This window comes from Solanum pennellii, chromosome 7, assembly GCF_001406875.1.
Source record: "Solanum pennellii chromosome 7, SPENNV200".
Classification (NCBI taxonomy): Eukaryota; Viridiplantae; Streptophyta; class Magnoliopsida; order Solanales; family Solanaceae; genus Solanum; species Solanum pennellii.
The window spans coordinates 58,699,661-58,716,088 of NC_028643.1; the positions used below are offsets into that span (position 1 = coordinate 58,699,661).

General features: G+C 31.1%; 2 pseudogenes; both read right to left on the reverse strand.

The window, feature by feature from the left end:
- Positions 1-619: 619 nt before the first annotated feature.
- LOC107025766 lies at positions 620-1,877 on the reverse strand (annotated as a pseudogene).
- An 8,503-nt stretch (positions 1,878-10,380) lies between these two features.
- Positions 10,381-11,971, reverse strand: LOC107025104 (annotated as a pseudogene).
- Between the last annotated feature and the right edge of the window lie 4,457 nt (positions 11,972-16,428).

Consider the following 16,428-nt stretch of genomic DNA (forward strand, 5'->3'; position numbering starts at 1 on the left):
TTATTAAATTTTGCCATTAAATACAATATAGTGGCAAAAAATGTTATTGCCACATAGTCGTTTATTTATTATAGTGAAGTTGTTTTTAAGGACTCATGTTTGGTGTCTTCTTGTCTTCCATTCATTATTTTGTTATTGTGAAGATCATTATGTTAAATTTTAGGAAAGAATATCTATTACATATAGTGTGAGCTATTTATAAGACTCTATGAATAAATAAACTAGTTATGAAGAATCATATTGATATTGAGAATACTTACCTTTATTGATTTGGTATACTATCAACAACAACAATAACATACCTAGTGAAATCCACTAAGTGGTATCTGGGAAGGATACATTGTATGCAAACCTTATCACTATCTTGTAGAGGTAGATAGTTTTTTTTTCTAAAGACCCTTGGTATGGAATTTTAATCTATTGTTATTCAAAAGAGATGACACCATTCTTGTTGATGAATTTTAAAAGAAATACTTAATAAAGGATAGTTAATAAACAAGAATTGAAGAAGCAATTGACAAAGTTTATAAAGGCGATCTAAATTTAATGTTTTGCATGAAATGATAAAATTCAACATTCAAAAAAATTATTAAAAGAAAACTTAAGCTTGCATATATGATTAAAATTTGATACTTCTCGGCATTCCTTTTGTGATATGATAGTTTCCACAATTTTCATGTTTTGACAAAAGTCTCGAGCCATAGTTAATATTTTCATTTATAATGTGATCAGAATTATGTAGGATATCATCTTCGCATGTAATTTTGTTGATATCTGGCTCACCTGAAAATATTATGTGACATTGCATGATATATGTGAAACAAATTAGAAGTTCAAAAAGTAAGGTTGCAACATCAATTTAGTGATTATATTTTAGGCTACCAATGTACTATGTGCCATTTAGGGGAAGAGTTTAAATTATCATGCGCTCATCAATTTAAATTAGGATAATTCTCTACTTTCGATTAAAAAAAAGTCAAATAATTAAAATAAATTTAATTTAAAAGTTGTAAAATTCCTAAAGTACCATCAATAATTTCTTCTTGTCGTTCGTCAAGAAGTTCCTCCACAAAAGAATCCTTCTGATCCCGGCTTGTGTTTCTTTCGCTATGTTCATTAAATTTCTCACTTTCTAATTCCTGCAAATCCATATTGTTTCTTAATAAACAATTGGAGATAGAAAAGTATATTGTGAAATATAATAAACGTGCTCAATAAAAGACTTTTAAATAGATGTAAGTGTTGAAAAATTGCCTCGCAAGCAGGAAAGAGGGGATACAAACACGTATTGACAGTGTTATTTTCTATTTGGGTAGCACTATTATGGTTATCTTCACCAAGGCTCTCAAACTCACCTGAAAATCATTAATAATCAAATGAAAGATAATTAATAGTATAAGTCATTTATGAGTTGTTGAATAAACTAATGAATTATGTACCATGAATAATTTGTCGTTCGTGATTGTCTGCATCCGTCCTCTCTTTCATGGAAAGTTGTGAATTGCTTTCCTTGTTCCCTTGAATCAAATAGTTAAAATTTTATTTTGCTAAATAAGAGTTACTAATGATATATTGAAATTAATTCTTAGACTACTAATACTCCAATTAATTTTTAAAATTTTATTTCATAATAAGATTAAAATTAAAAAAAAGGCATTATTTCTCTTTTAATTTATTAATGTGAACAAGGTAATAATAATCAACATAAATCAATTGTAAGATGTTGAAGTAATTAACTACGTACTATAAATAAGTTTTTCCTTTTGCTTGTTCTCTAGTATATTCTTGGAAGAGTCCCCTTGGTCCCCTCCAGAAGATTTCTTATTCCTCTTGGCATCTTATTTCTTTTTATATTCTTCTTCAAGCATATTGGGCATATACTAGTGAATGAAAACCAAAAGGCAAGATCAGCTAATTATTCAAATTGACAAATCATGCTCGCAAAAAAGAAAGATCTTCCCTCCACACTAAAGAGTATAAAGTTTAAATCCAAATGAGATTTAGAAGTCACAACCAAAATATAGTTAATTTATTATACACATATGCCGTTGAAGCTATATACACTTTATCCTAATCATAACCGTATATTTACATTGTATTTCATAAAGTAAAACTTATTTGAAATAAATAGAAATTGATATTACATATAGATTTTAGAGATGAAACAACACTTTTGGATTTGACAGCACATAGGAATGATTTTAAGGGATTAAGAAAACATCATCCTTCGATGGCTCTCGTTCTATGATCGATATAAAAGTCTCGTTCTAAGATTGGAAAATATAATTGACTGAATGCATGTGGAAAAATTGATGGATGTCTTATTGTGTTTAAATGAGATTGTTCATACATATCCATACACAACAACAAAAGCAACATATCTGATGTCATCCCACAAATAGGATGTGAAAAGGGTGAGATATACACAAACAAGGGTTTGAAAATAGGAAGATGTACACAGCTTTTACTGTAACTTTTTTGGGGTTGAGATATTTTTTTCTATATTCCATAGACAAAAGAACTTAAATTGGATTGCAAGCAGGAGAAATAAAAAAAATCAATCTTGTTGGTTATAGGTTTTAAAATTTATTAGAGATGGTCTGTAAATTCAAAAGCATGACACTTGCTAAAATGAACTATAAATTTATAAATGAACACAAGGCAAAAAATTGAGAAACAAAACAATATCTGAATTGAATCAAACTTACCATCACGTAATTCGATTCTTTTATGCGAGAAAATAAAAAACAAAAATGAATTGAATAGAATGAACGAGTGAATCAATACTGTCTCAATCACATTTACATGTTCTTCTTTATTAATCCCTTTAAAAAATTGAAGTAAGTGAAGAGGCAAACCTGTATTGATTCAAGTGTCTTCTCTTGACTTCTATATATTTTTTCAAAAACTAAAATTAAAATGAAGAAGTGAACAGACATCTCGCCTTTTATATGTACAATCTAGATCGCTGAGTTGTTTCATGAAAAATACGTTTGTTAAATTTTGGAAAATTTGTTATTTGTCCATAAAAGGTAAGATAAATTTAAAGTGCAAAGGTGTGAACAGAGTAGAGTTTTAAATCAATTATTGTGAAGACTTTTATTATTTTGCTAATAGTGATATTTTAAAATTAATTGAGAAATTTATTTAAAATCATTTATTTCTTTTACCTTAGTCATTTATTATACTTTGTAATGTGTATTATCAGGAAAATACATGAGTATGGTTTTAAGACTTTGACCAAATAAATTCAAATAGTTTCCATAAAGTTGGTCAAATATCATATTTAATGCAAACCATCAGAATCACTAGAAAATTGATATAGGACATGAAATTATGGTTGAGGTAATGATATTTTTCTTCCAAAAGATAATAGTTATCTTGACTTAAAATTAAAGTATTTTGAATTTATGTTTTTGAGTGGAAGACTCCATATCTCTTTTCTTTAAACTTGTTTAGATTATGACATTCACATAAAACAATATATGTGTAGTTGTTTCTATAATAATATAGAATATATTAATATAAAATAAAAAACCAATTTTAAATTAAATGAAAAATATTCAGTTTTTCCTTCAATTTGATAAACGAATAACTTATGGGTTATTGAAAGTAAAAATCAGTTGTTCTGTTGTACATGTTTATATGTCTCCACTTAATTGTTTAACTATTCCTTTAAAGAGTAATACCTTTACGATATTTAGTAAAGAAATTCAAAAAATAGTTGAAGATAAAAATTTATTCTGGTGTGGGAGACAAATAAAGTATAAATATGAGAAAAAATAAGTCTATTTATAAAATATAATTTTTCAATGAATGCAGTTAAATTGAAACCCTTCCCAAAAGATAGTTTTTTCGTTGCTTTAGAAAATAGCAATCATCAAGTTTTACAATTTAAAAAAGAAACGATATGAAGAGATAAAAGTTCTAACTAGCACGATTCAAAAATTGGGTGTGATGACATCTCCCTTATCCAACTAAGACAAGTCAACGGAAACAATCATTGACAAGGGTAAATACGAAAGTAAGAGAGGAAATAAGGATTAAACATAACATAAAAATTTCGAAAATAATAACATAACAAAACATGATTTCACCTATACAAGCCACTAGATAAATATACAATTTTTTATAAATGAACAAGTCTGAATGTCTACATTCCTAGAATGATAGAAAGACATAGTCAATAGTATGTAACGCCTTCCGCGAGGTGGTACCTCACAAAGTCCTCAAAATCAAGCCACGAACACTGATGCAAGCGGAGGATCAAAATGAACGGCGCACATAAACTAAATAAGTGTAGAAAACAAGGGATTGGGTGATGAGTGGTGGATTTCCACTCATTTAAATAACTTTCACAGTTACTTTCACTTGATTTTGTTTAGAATTGATGCTTTTTATGTGGTTTGCTTAAAATTTATAGGTAAATGAAATTGAGAGTTGATTAAGAATATGGATGAAAAAATTAAGTTGAATTGAAGAAGGAAGAGGCCAATTAGAAGAAAGTGGAACTGAGAGAAGTTTTGTTATCACGACCGTATGAAGTATAGGTCGTGATTGCGTTGCCCGTGAAATTCAAATCTTGCGATTCTGTATTAAGATGTCGTGATCCTATGTCCTAGATACACTACTCCCCGCGACCGCATGAGTTAGTTGTTGTGATTGCAAAGGGTAAAATGCCTAGCACCAGAGAAGATTGGGCATTTCACCACATTGATCCCAAAACCCCTTTGCACACTTGCCAACAATCAGTTTTTATGTATCAATCTTGTACGCAATAATCCTAGAAAGAGAGAATTCCATATTCTTATCTTTGATTAGAAAAGTACTTGTAGATTTCAATTAGGATTGAGACTTTCAAGTTGCCTCACAATTCACATTCGGATTTGACAATCATGTTCTTATTACTAAAATCTCTTAATTTTTTCTTTATTTCATTTCTTTAAATTTCTAGTACTATGGGTGAAATTGTCTAATTGAGATTTGGGTTTTATGCTGAAAATAGACAACTTGTTTGGATTTTAATTGCTCACTCTAATGCTTGTTTTTGTGATTGTGTGCTTTCATGATTAGGGTTTAATATTATTTTCATGCTTTAATCTATGATTTGAGAGTGCATGCTTGAATCTAGTTTCGATTTATCTGGATTGCTCGAATAAGAATTCCTGAAGTGGAGCATTAGATTAATAGTCATGTTTCACTTTGATTCCTAAATTTGAGACAAGGAGATAATTTGGATTTACTTTATTGAATGCTAGAAATATGGATTCATATTAATGTATTGGATTGCTTGTTGTGGAACTCAATTGAACCCGAAGGAGATTTTCTGATAAAACACTTTGAGAGATAAAGGAGATAAGTGTTGATTGATGATTATCTAGTCAAACTTAAGTTGATTTGAGATGGCAATGGATTGTTGAATGAGGGTTGAGTTCCAAATTTCCTAATCTATCTTTGCTTAGTATTTTCTTTCACTAAATCTTTTATTTTCTTAACAAACTCGCTTTCTATTTGATAGTGTTGTATATTGCATGTTCAAATTCAAACCAATATCTATTTAACCTATAAATGTTCGATTGCTGATAAATTGTTCCTTGTGGGATTTTACCCTAACTCTTAGTTCGGTATTTTTATTGAGTACAACCACTCACTCTTACAATTTTTTTACAGTAATTTAGTATTATACAAAACGGGCGCCATTGTCGGTGAGCAATTAGACGTATTGAATTGATTTAGAATTTCTAGTTTACTTGTTTTTCTCTAAATTGTGAGTAGTTCTCTTTATAGTTTTTTGTGGCCATATGTTTGAGAGTGGTTTTGCCTATACCGATCCATGTCCATGTCGTGAATCGAATGTGATAAGACAATTTTTGGCTTAAGGTCGTTGCAGAAAAGCTCAATTGGGGATAAGACAATTTTTGGCCACGTATGCTAATTAAAAAATAACAATTGAATATTTTTCGTCAAAAAATTATATTATATAAAAGTAAAAATTGAAGTTGTTGATTTTAGAATTTTAATTTTTTTTAATTTAAGAAGGTCATAAATTCAAGCCATGGAAAGAACCTTCAGTATAAATGCAAGGGCTGCACAAAATAGTCCCTTGTGGTTTGGGCCATTCTCGAACTCCACACATAGATATGCATTTTAAGATGTTTTAATACACAGTTCTACACGTTTATGTACCAGCCTGCCACATTAGACAACCACTTTAAGATAAAGACTTTGGTAAATTGAGTTCATCAACATATATATACTCCGTCCATTAGGTTACATTTAGTTATTATCACAGGTAACCCACCTTATTTTGAAGATAAAAATTCATATTTTGTGCAATGGATTTTAAATTAAGACCACAAAAGATTGTCAATTACTATATTGTTCCTCCCCTTCGTCACAATTAATATTTCTTTTATATGTTTTTGATAATAATAACACACTACTTAGTGTAATCCTACAACTAGAGTTTGGAGATAGTAGGATGTATGCTGATTTTACGTCTACCTTTATGAGGTAAAGAGAATGTTTTCAATAGACCATCTGCTCAAAAAGAATGTTATCAAAGTATGATTTGCAAGATAAATATAATACCCAAATACCATGACTTAAAGAAAATAAAACAACAATTAGTGTGACACTGTAACGACCGGTTTAGTCGTTTTGAGCAGCAGATTTTATTCTGGAAAAAAACTGTCGGAGTCGACGGATCCCACGACGGACCGTCATTGGCACGACGGGCCGTCGAGGGGGTCTCGTTCCAAAACACTTAGAATTCTGAAATTTGGGTACGGAAATCGACTCTCTGAACTTCGTGACGACATGGCAGGACGGACCGTCGTGGGCACGACGGACCGTCACTGACCCTTTAGTGGAATTGAGTCTCTGAACTCTGTGACGGAGCAGCAGGACGAACCGTCGCAGGCGCGATGGGCCGTCACAGGCTGCGTAATCCCAGGCTGGGTCGGATTTCTGCTTAGTAATTTAAGGGGCGTTTTGGACTATTCCTGCTTTAATTATAAAGTTAGTGGGTTAATGTTAATATGTCTAATTACTTGGGGGTTAAAAGAGGTAACCTTGAGTTAATTAGTGGGATATTATTTCCATCTTTATACTTAATTATATGCTAATAGGGTAAAAGAAAGAGGGTTGAATAAGAAAAATAGAAAGAACAAGGAGAGGGAGAATAACGCACGATTGATAGAGAGAGATGAACGAAGAGGAAAAACAAAGCTTTGGGGAATTTGCTTGCTTGATCAAAATTCTTCGGTAGAGGTAGGTTATGGTTTATGCTATTCGTAGTAAACTCTTAATAGCGAATGATATGTGTTGGGGAGGATTATAAAGTCTTCTATATGCTTAATTGTGTGCATGCATGATGTGATTTTATATATATAATTGTGATGAAACTAGCATGATGAGGATATTGAATCTTGAACCCTAATTTTACTTGTTATTGATGATTCCTTGGTATAAAAGAAGGCTTGATCAACTAACGTAATGAGATTAGGGGATCGGGTGTCACGTTCCGACACCAGGATAGAAATAGTGGATCGGGTGTCACGTTCCGGCACCAGGATAGAATATATATGGATCGCAGTGTCACGTTCCGACACCAGGATAGTATATGGATCGGGTGTCACGTTCCGGCACAAGGATTGTATATGGATCGGAGTGTCACGTTCCGACACCAGGATAGAATATGGATCGGGTGTCACGTTCCGGCACCAGGATAGAATATATATATGGATCGGAGTGTCACGTTCCGACACCAGGATAGTATATGGATCGGGTGTCACGTTCCGGCACCAGGATAGTATATGGATCGGAGTGTCACGTTCCGACACCAGGATAGTAGTAGTGGAGCGGAGTGTCACGTACCGACACAAGAGGAATAAAGATAATGAATCTTGAAATATGCTAATATACTCAATCTAAAGAACATGTTTCCCAAAAGAGTATGGTGTGGAGGCTTGAGTCCTCATAGATATGTTCGGTGATGTTATAAATGATTTTTATACTTGTTGCTATCACCTGTTAAGAATATTAGTTGATTTTATGATGTTATCTGAGATATATTGCTTTCTATTTTGAGTTGGCCGATGATATCTACTCAGTACCCGTGTTTGTACTGACCCCTGCTTGTATTTGTTTTCTTTGTTATTTGTGGAGTGGAGCAAACGTACCGTCGTCTTCAACTCAATCGCAACGCTAGCCAGTCTTCATTACACCGGATTTCAGGGTGAGCTAATGCTTCTAGCTTGGACTGGATCTTCTTCCTCATGTCTTAATGCCTTGAAGTTCCGGCATGGACTAGCTTTGTTTATTTTAGCTTCTTAGAATACTCTTAGTTTAGTAATTTGATCATAGACGTTCTTGTGGTGATGACTTCCAGATTTTGGGGAATAATAGATGTTGAATTTTAGAAGTTATTGAATTGGTTTTTAATTAATGAGTTTAAGTCTTCCGCATTACTTTCTGTTGATATTATATTGAAATGTTAGGGTTTAGATTGGTTGGTTTGCTCACATAGGAGGGTAAGTGTGGGTGCCAGTCGCGGCTCGGTTTTGGGTCGTGACAGACACACAGAATAATAGGAGACTATACAATTACTAAATACTACTGCAATAATGAGAGGAGGAAAAGGAGGAGGTTATCCCCAAATTCTCCCACGTTAAGTACGAGAACACCCAACAACATACTGAGTTGGAGCTGTGCTAAGTAATATATACCTCTACCTCTCTTAACTCTTGCTACAACCTACCTCTCACATCTCCTAATTGGCGTACCCTCGCAGCTCCTCTTCACATGACCGAACCACCTTAGCCTCATATTTCTCATCTTGTCTGTCATAGAGCTACTCCCACCTTGTAGTGAAAAACTTTATTCCCAATCATATCTCTCTCAGCGTGTATTCACACATCCATTTGAGCATCCTCATCTCAGTAATCTTCATCTTTTGGACGTGGATTTGCTTGACAAAATATCACTCTTCCCGTACATCTCTACCTCATAAGTTACATCACTAAACATCATTTTAATCTTATTAATAATCAATGACATTGGGAGAAAAAAATATTATATGGGTTGATGACGTGACTCTCAAAGTCAATATAATTATAATAGATGTATTAAATTTATGTAGGCCATTTTACAAGAAGAATAATCATAGACAAGATAAACACAGTGAAAGAGATGCAACCGATGAAATAGAGAGTAATGGCTAGACCAGCTGAATGTTCTAAAGTAACATACATACCTGTTGCAAATGCAACTACAACGACTTCCATCAGATAAATCTACAATGCAATTGCCATATTATATATCTGGATAATAATTGACAACTATGTTACAGCGGTAATGACATCCCATAATCTAGTTAAGCTATATGAGATAGGAAGTTAAAAGGATTTGGTTGGGGTAGGGATAGGCATGTTCAAACTTTTTTCTATTGTAATACTGTAGCATGAAACATATAATCTTGTTTTATCTAGACCTTCAATATTTTTCTTTTCTGTTGTAATCTTGTCATCCTTTCTATAGTATTTTTTCCATGATCGCTTCACGTCTTCATAAGTCATATATAGGTTGTGACAGTGACACTTCAAGCACAAGCACTACTAAAAGAGACATTTAGCGGTAATTGAGTTAATGTCATTGCATCTAATTTCACTAAAACCTTTAATGACATTTATATAGGGTATTGGTTATAAATACTCATATTTATTAAATTTTTCCATTAAATACAATATAGTGGCAAAATATGTTATTGACACATAGTCGTTTATTTATTATAGTGAAGTTGTTTTTAAGGACTCATGGCTGGTGTCTTCTTGTCTTCCATTCATTATTTAGTTATTGTGAAGATCATTATGTTAAATTTTAGGAAAGAATATCTATTACATATAGTGTGAGCTATTTATAAGACTCTATGAATACATAAACTAGTTGTGAAGAAGCATATTGATGTTGAGAATACTTACCTTTATTGATTTAGTATAGTATCAACAACAACAATAACATACCTAGTGAAATCCACTAAGTGGTATCTGGGAATGATATATTGTATGCAAACCTTATCACTATCTCATAGAGGTAGATAGTTTTTTTTCTAAAGACCCTTGGTATCGAATTTGATCTTTTGTTATTCGAAAGTGATGACACCATTCTTGATGATGAATTTTTTTAAAAAATACTTAATATAGTTAATAAACAAGAACTGAAGAAGCAATTGACAAAGTTTATAAAGGCGACCTAAGTTTAATGTTTTGCATGAAATTAAAATTCAACATTCAAAAAAATTATTACAAGAAAACCTAAGCTTGCATATATGATTAAAATGCAATCCTGAATCTACGGGGAAGAAGTATCAACATCCTTGTCTCAGTTGTTGTTTCTCCGTTTTCTCTCACTACAAACAGTCTTTTTGTTTGTTTTGTTACTTGAATCTTCATTTTCTAAATGATTCATATTTGGTCTTCTTCAGTTGGACGATTCCAATTATATTCATCTTCAATTGGTGAGAGCCTGAAAGTACACTGTGGAATCGAATGAAATTTTGTGAGATAACAAAATAAGTTTAGAAATTTATTTTATTTTGTCAAATATTGAAGTAACAAAAGTAAAGAAAAAAATAAACTATTGTTGAATATTATTAGAAACTTGTTTCAAATACATGATGAAGATAAACAAAAGCTTTACACGAATTACCTTATAAATGTTATTGATGGAATCAAATTTGATACTTCTCGGCATTCCTTGTGTTATATGATAGTTTCCACCATTTTCATCTTTTGCCAAAAGTCTCGAGCCATAGTTAATATTTTCATTTATAATGTGATCAGAATTATCTGGGATATCATCTTCGCATGTAATTTTGTCGATATCTGGCTCACCTGAAAATTTAATGTGACATTGCATGATATATGTGAAACAAATTAGAAGTTCAAAAAGTAAGGTTGCAACATCAATTTAATGACTGTATTTTAGGCTACCAATGAGCTATGTGCCATTTAGGGGAAGAGTTTAAATTACCATGCGCTCATCGATTTAAACTAGGATAATTCTCTACTTTCGATGAAAAAAAATTCATATAATTAAAATAAATTTAATTTAAAAGTTGTAAAACTCCTAAAGTACCATCAGTAATTTCTTCTTGTTGTTCGTCAAGAAGTTCCTCCACAAAAGAATCCTTTTGATCCCGGCTTATGTTGCTTTCGCTATGTTCTTTAAATTTCTCACTTTCTAAATCCTGCAAATCCATATTCTTTCTTAATAAACAATTGGAGATAGAAAAGTATATTGTGAAATATAATAAACGTGCTCAATAAAAGATTTTTAAATAGATGTAAGTGTTGAAAAATTACCTCGCAAGCAGGAAGGAGTGGATACAAACACGTATTGACAGTGTTATTTTCTATTTGGGTAGCACTATAATGGTTATCTTCACCAAGGCTCTCAAAGTCACCTGAAAATCCTTAATAATCAAACGAAAGATAATTAATAATATAAGTCATTTATGAGTTGTTGAATAAACTAATGAATTATGTACCATGAATGTGATTGTCTGCATCCTTCCTCTCTTTCATGGAAAGTTGTGAATTGTTTTCCTTGTTCCCTTGAAACAAATAGTTAAATTTTATTTTGCTAAATAAGAGTTACTAATGATACATTGAAATTAATTCTTAGACTACTAATACTCCAATTAATTTTTAAAAATATTTCATAATATGATAAAAATTAAAAAAAGGCGTTATTTCTCTTTTAATTTATTGAAGTGAACAAGGACAATAATAATCAACATAAATCAGTTGTAAGATGTTGAAGTAATTAACTACGTACTATAAATAAGTTTTTCCTATTGCTTGTTCTCTAGTATATTCTTGGAAGAGTCCCCTTGGTCCTCTCCAGAAGATTTCTTATTCCTCTTGGCATCTTATTTCTTTTTATTTTCTTCTTCAAGTATATTGGGCATATACTAGTGAATGAAAACCAAAAGGCAAGATCAACTAATTATTCAAATTGACAAATCATGCTGTCAAAAAAGAAAGATCTTCCCTCCACACTAAAGAGTATAAAGTTGAAAGCCAAATGAGATTTAGAAGTCACAAAAAAAATATAGTTAATTTATTATACACATATGCCGTTGAAGCTATATACACTTTATCCTAATAATAACTGTATATATACACTGTATTTCATAAAGTAAAACTTATTTGAAATAAATAGAAATAGGTATTACATATAGATTTTAGAGATGAAACAACACTTTTTGATTTGAGAGCACATTGGAATGATTTTAAGGGATTAAGAAAGCATCATCCTTCGATGACTCTCGTTCTATGATCGAGATAAAAGTCTCGTTCTAAGATTCGAAAATATAATTGACTGAATGCATGTGGAAAAATTGATGGAAGTCTTATTGTGTTTAAATGAGATTGTTCATACATATCCATACACAACAACAAAAGCAACATATCTGATGTCATCCCACAAATAGGATTTGAAAAGGGTGAGATATACACTAACTAGGGTTTGAAAATAGGAAGATGCACACAACTTTTACTATAACTTTTTTGGGGTTGAGATATTTTTTTCTTATTCCATAGACAAAAGAACTGAAATTGGATTGCAAGCAGGAAAATAAAAAATATCAATCTTGTTGATTATAGGTTTTAAAATTTATTAGACATGGTCTGTAAATTCAAAAACATGACACTTGCTAAAATGAACTGTAAATTTATAAATGAACACAAGGCAAAAAATTGAGAAACAAAGCAATATCTGAATTGAATCAAACTTACCATCACGTAATTCAATTATTTTATGCAAGAAAATAAAAAGAAAAAATGAATTGAATAGTATGAACAAGTGAATCAATACCGTCTCAATCACATTTACATGTTCCTCTTTATTAATCCCTTTAAAAAATTGAAGTAATTGAAGAAGCAAACCTGTATTGATTCAAGTGTCTTCTCTTGACAGCTTATATATTTTTTCAAAAACTAAAATTAAAATGAAGAAGTGAAAATACATCTCGCCTTTTATATGTTCAATCTAGATTGCTGAGTTGTTTCTTGAAAAATATGTTTGTTCAATTTTGGAAAATTTATTATTTGTCCATAAAAGGTAAGAGAAATATAAAGTGCAAAGGTGTGAACAGAGTAGAGTTTTAAATCAATTATTGTGAAGACTTTTATTATTTTGCTAATAGTGATATGTTAAAATTAATTGAGAAATTTATTTAAAATCATTTATTTCTTTTACATTAGCGATTTATTATACTTTGTAATGTGTATTATAAGGAAAAAACATGACTATTGGTTTTAAGACTTTGACCAAATAAATTTAAATAGTTTTCATAAAGTTGGTCAAATATCATATTTAATGCAAACCATCAGAATCACTAGAAAATTGATATAGGACATGAAATTATGGTTGGGGTAATGATATTTTTCTTCAAAAAATTAATTGTTATCTTGACTTAAAATTAAAGTATTTTGAATTTATGTTTTGGAGTGGACGACTCCATATCTCTTTTCTTTAAACTTGTTTAGATTATGAAATTCACATAAAACAATATATGTGTAGTTGTTTCTATAATAATATAGAATACATTAAATAAAAAATCAATTTTTAAATTAAATGAAAAATATTCACTTTTTCCTACAATTTGATAAACGAATAATTTATGGGTAATTGAAGTTAAAAATTAGTTGTTCTGTCGTACGTGTTTATATGTCTCCACTTAATTATTTAACTATTCCTTTTAAGAGTAATACCTTCAAGATATTTAGTAAAGAAATTCAAAAAATAGTTGAAGATAAAAATTTATTCTGGTGTGGGAGATAAATAAAGTTTAAATATTAGAAAAAAAAAGTCGGTTTATAAAATATAATTTTTTTAATGAATGCAATTAAATTGAAACCCTTCCCGACAGATTGATTCTTAATTGCTTTAGAAAACAACAATCATAAAGTTTTACAATTTAAAAAAGAAACGATATGAAGAGATAAAAGTTCTAACTAGCACTATTCAAAAATTGGGTGTGATGACATCTGCCTTATCCAACTAAGACAAGTCAACGGTAACAATCATTGACAAGGGTAAATACGAAAGTAAGAAAGGATATAAGGACTATACATAACATAAAAATATCAAAAATAATAACATATTAAAACATGATTTCACATATACAAGTCACTAGATAAATATACCATTTTTTATAAATGAACAAGTCTGAATGTCTACATTCCTAAAATGATAAAAAGACATAGTCAATAGTAAGTAACACCTTCCGCGAGGTGGTACCTCACAAAGTCCTCAAAATCAAGCCACGAACACTGATGCAAGAGGAGGATCCAAGTGAACGGGACACATAAACTAAATAAATGTAGAAAACAAGGGAGTGAGTGATGAGTGGTGGATTTCCACTCATTTAAATAACTTTCATAGTTACTTTCACTTGATTTAGTTTAGAATTGATGCTTTTTATGTGGTTTGCTTAAAATTTATAGGTAAATGAAATGGAGAGTTGATTAAGAATATGGATGAAAAATTAAAGTGGAACTGAAGAAGGAAGAGGCCAATAAGAAGAAAGTGGAACTGAGAGAAGTTTGGTTATCACGACCGTATGAAGTATAGGTCATCATTGCGTTGCCCGTGAAATTCAAATCTTGCGATTCTGTATTCAGATGTTGTGATCCCATGTCCTAGATACACTTCTCCCCGCGACCGCATGAGTTAGTTGTCGTGATTACAAAGGGTAAAATGCCTAGCACCAGGGCAGATTGGGAAATTCACCAAATTGATCCCAAAACCCTTTTGCACACTTGCCAACAATCAGTGTTTATGTATCCATCTTGTACTCAATAATCCTAGAGAGAGAGAATTTCATATTCTTATCTTAGATTAGAAAAGTACTTGTAGATTTCAATTAGGATTGAGACTTCCAAGTTGCCTCACAATTCACATTTTGATTTGACAATCGTGTTCTTATAACTAAAATCTCTTAATTTTTTCTTTATTTCATTTCTTTAAATTTCTAGAACTATGGGTGAAATTGTCTAATTGAGATTGGGGTTTTATGCTAAAAATAGACAACTTGTATGGATTTTTATGCTTGTATTTGTGATTGTGTGCTTTCATGATTAGAGTTTAATCTTATTTTCATGCTTTAATCTATGATTTGAGAGTGCATGCTGAATTTAGCTTCCGATATATGTGGATTGCTCGAATAAGAATTCCTGCAGTGGAGCATTAGATTAATAGTCATGTTTGACTTTGATTCCTAAATTTGAGACAAGGAGATAATTTGGATTTACTTTGTTGAATGCTAGAAATATGGATTCAGATTAATGTATTGGATTGCTTCTTGTTGAACTCAATTGAACTCGAAGTAGATTTTCTGATAAAACACTTTGAGAGATAAAGGAGATAAGTGTTGATTGATAATTATCTAGTCAAACTTAAATTGATTTGAGATGGAAATGGATTGTCGAATGAGGGTTGAGTTCTAAATTTCCTAATCTAGCCTTGCCTAGTATTGTCTTTGACTAAATCCTTTATTTTCTTAACAAACTAGCTTTCTATTTGATAGTGTTGTAGATTGCATGTTCGAATTCAAACCAATATCTATTTATCCTACAACTTTTCGATTGCTGATAAATTGTTCCTTGTAGGATTTTAGCCTAACTCTTATTTGGGTATTTTTATTGATGACAACCACTCACTCTTACAATTTTTTTAGGGTAATTTAGTATTATAGAAAACGGGCGCCATTGTCGGTGAGCAATTAGACGTATTGAATTAATGTAGGATTTCTATTTTACTTGTTTTTCTCTAAATTGTGAGTAGTTCTCTTTATAGGTTTTGTGACCATATTTTTTGAGAATTGTTTGGCCTATACCGTTCCATGTCCATGTCGTGAATCGAATGTGATAAGACAATTTTTGGCTTAAGTTCGTCCCAGAAAAGCTCAATTGGGGATAAGACAATTTTTGGCCACGTATGCTAATTAAAAAATAACAATTGAATATTTTTCGTCAAAAAAATTATATTATATAAAAGTAAATTTGATGTTGTTGATTTTAGAAATTTTTTTTTTATTTAAGAAGGTCATAAATTCAAACCATGGAAAGAACCTTCGATATAAATGCAAGGGCTGCACAAAATAGTACCTTGTGGTTTGGGCCATTCTCGAACTCCACACATAGATATGCATTTTAAGATGTTTTAATGCACACTTCTTCACGTTCATGTACCAACCTTCCACATTAGACAACCACTTTAAGATAAAGACTTTGGTAAATGGAGTTCATCAACATATATATACTCCGTCCATTAGGTTACATTTAGTTATTATCACAGGTAACCCGCCTTATTTTGAAGATAAAAATTCATATTTTTTGCAATGCATTTTAAATTAAGACC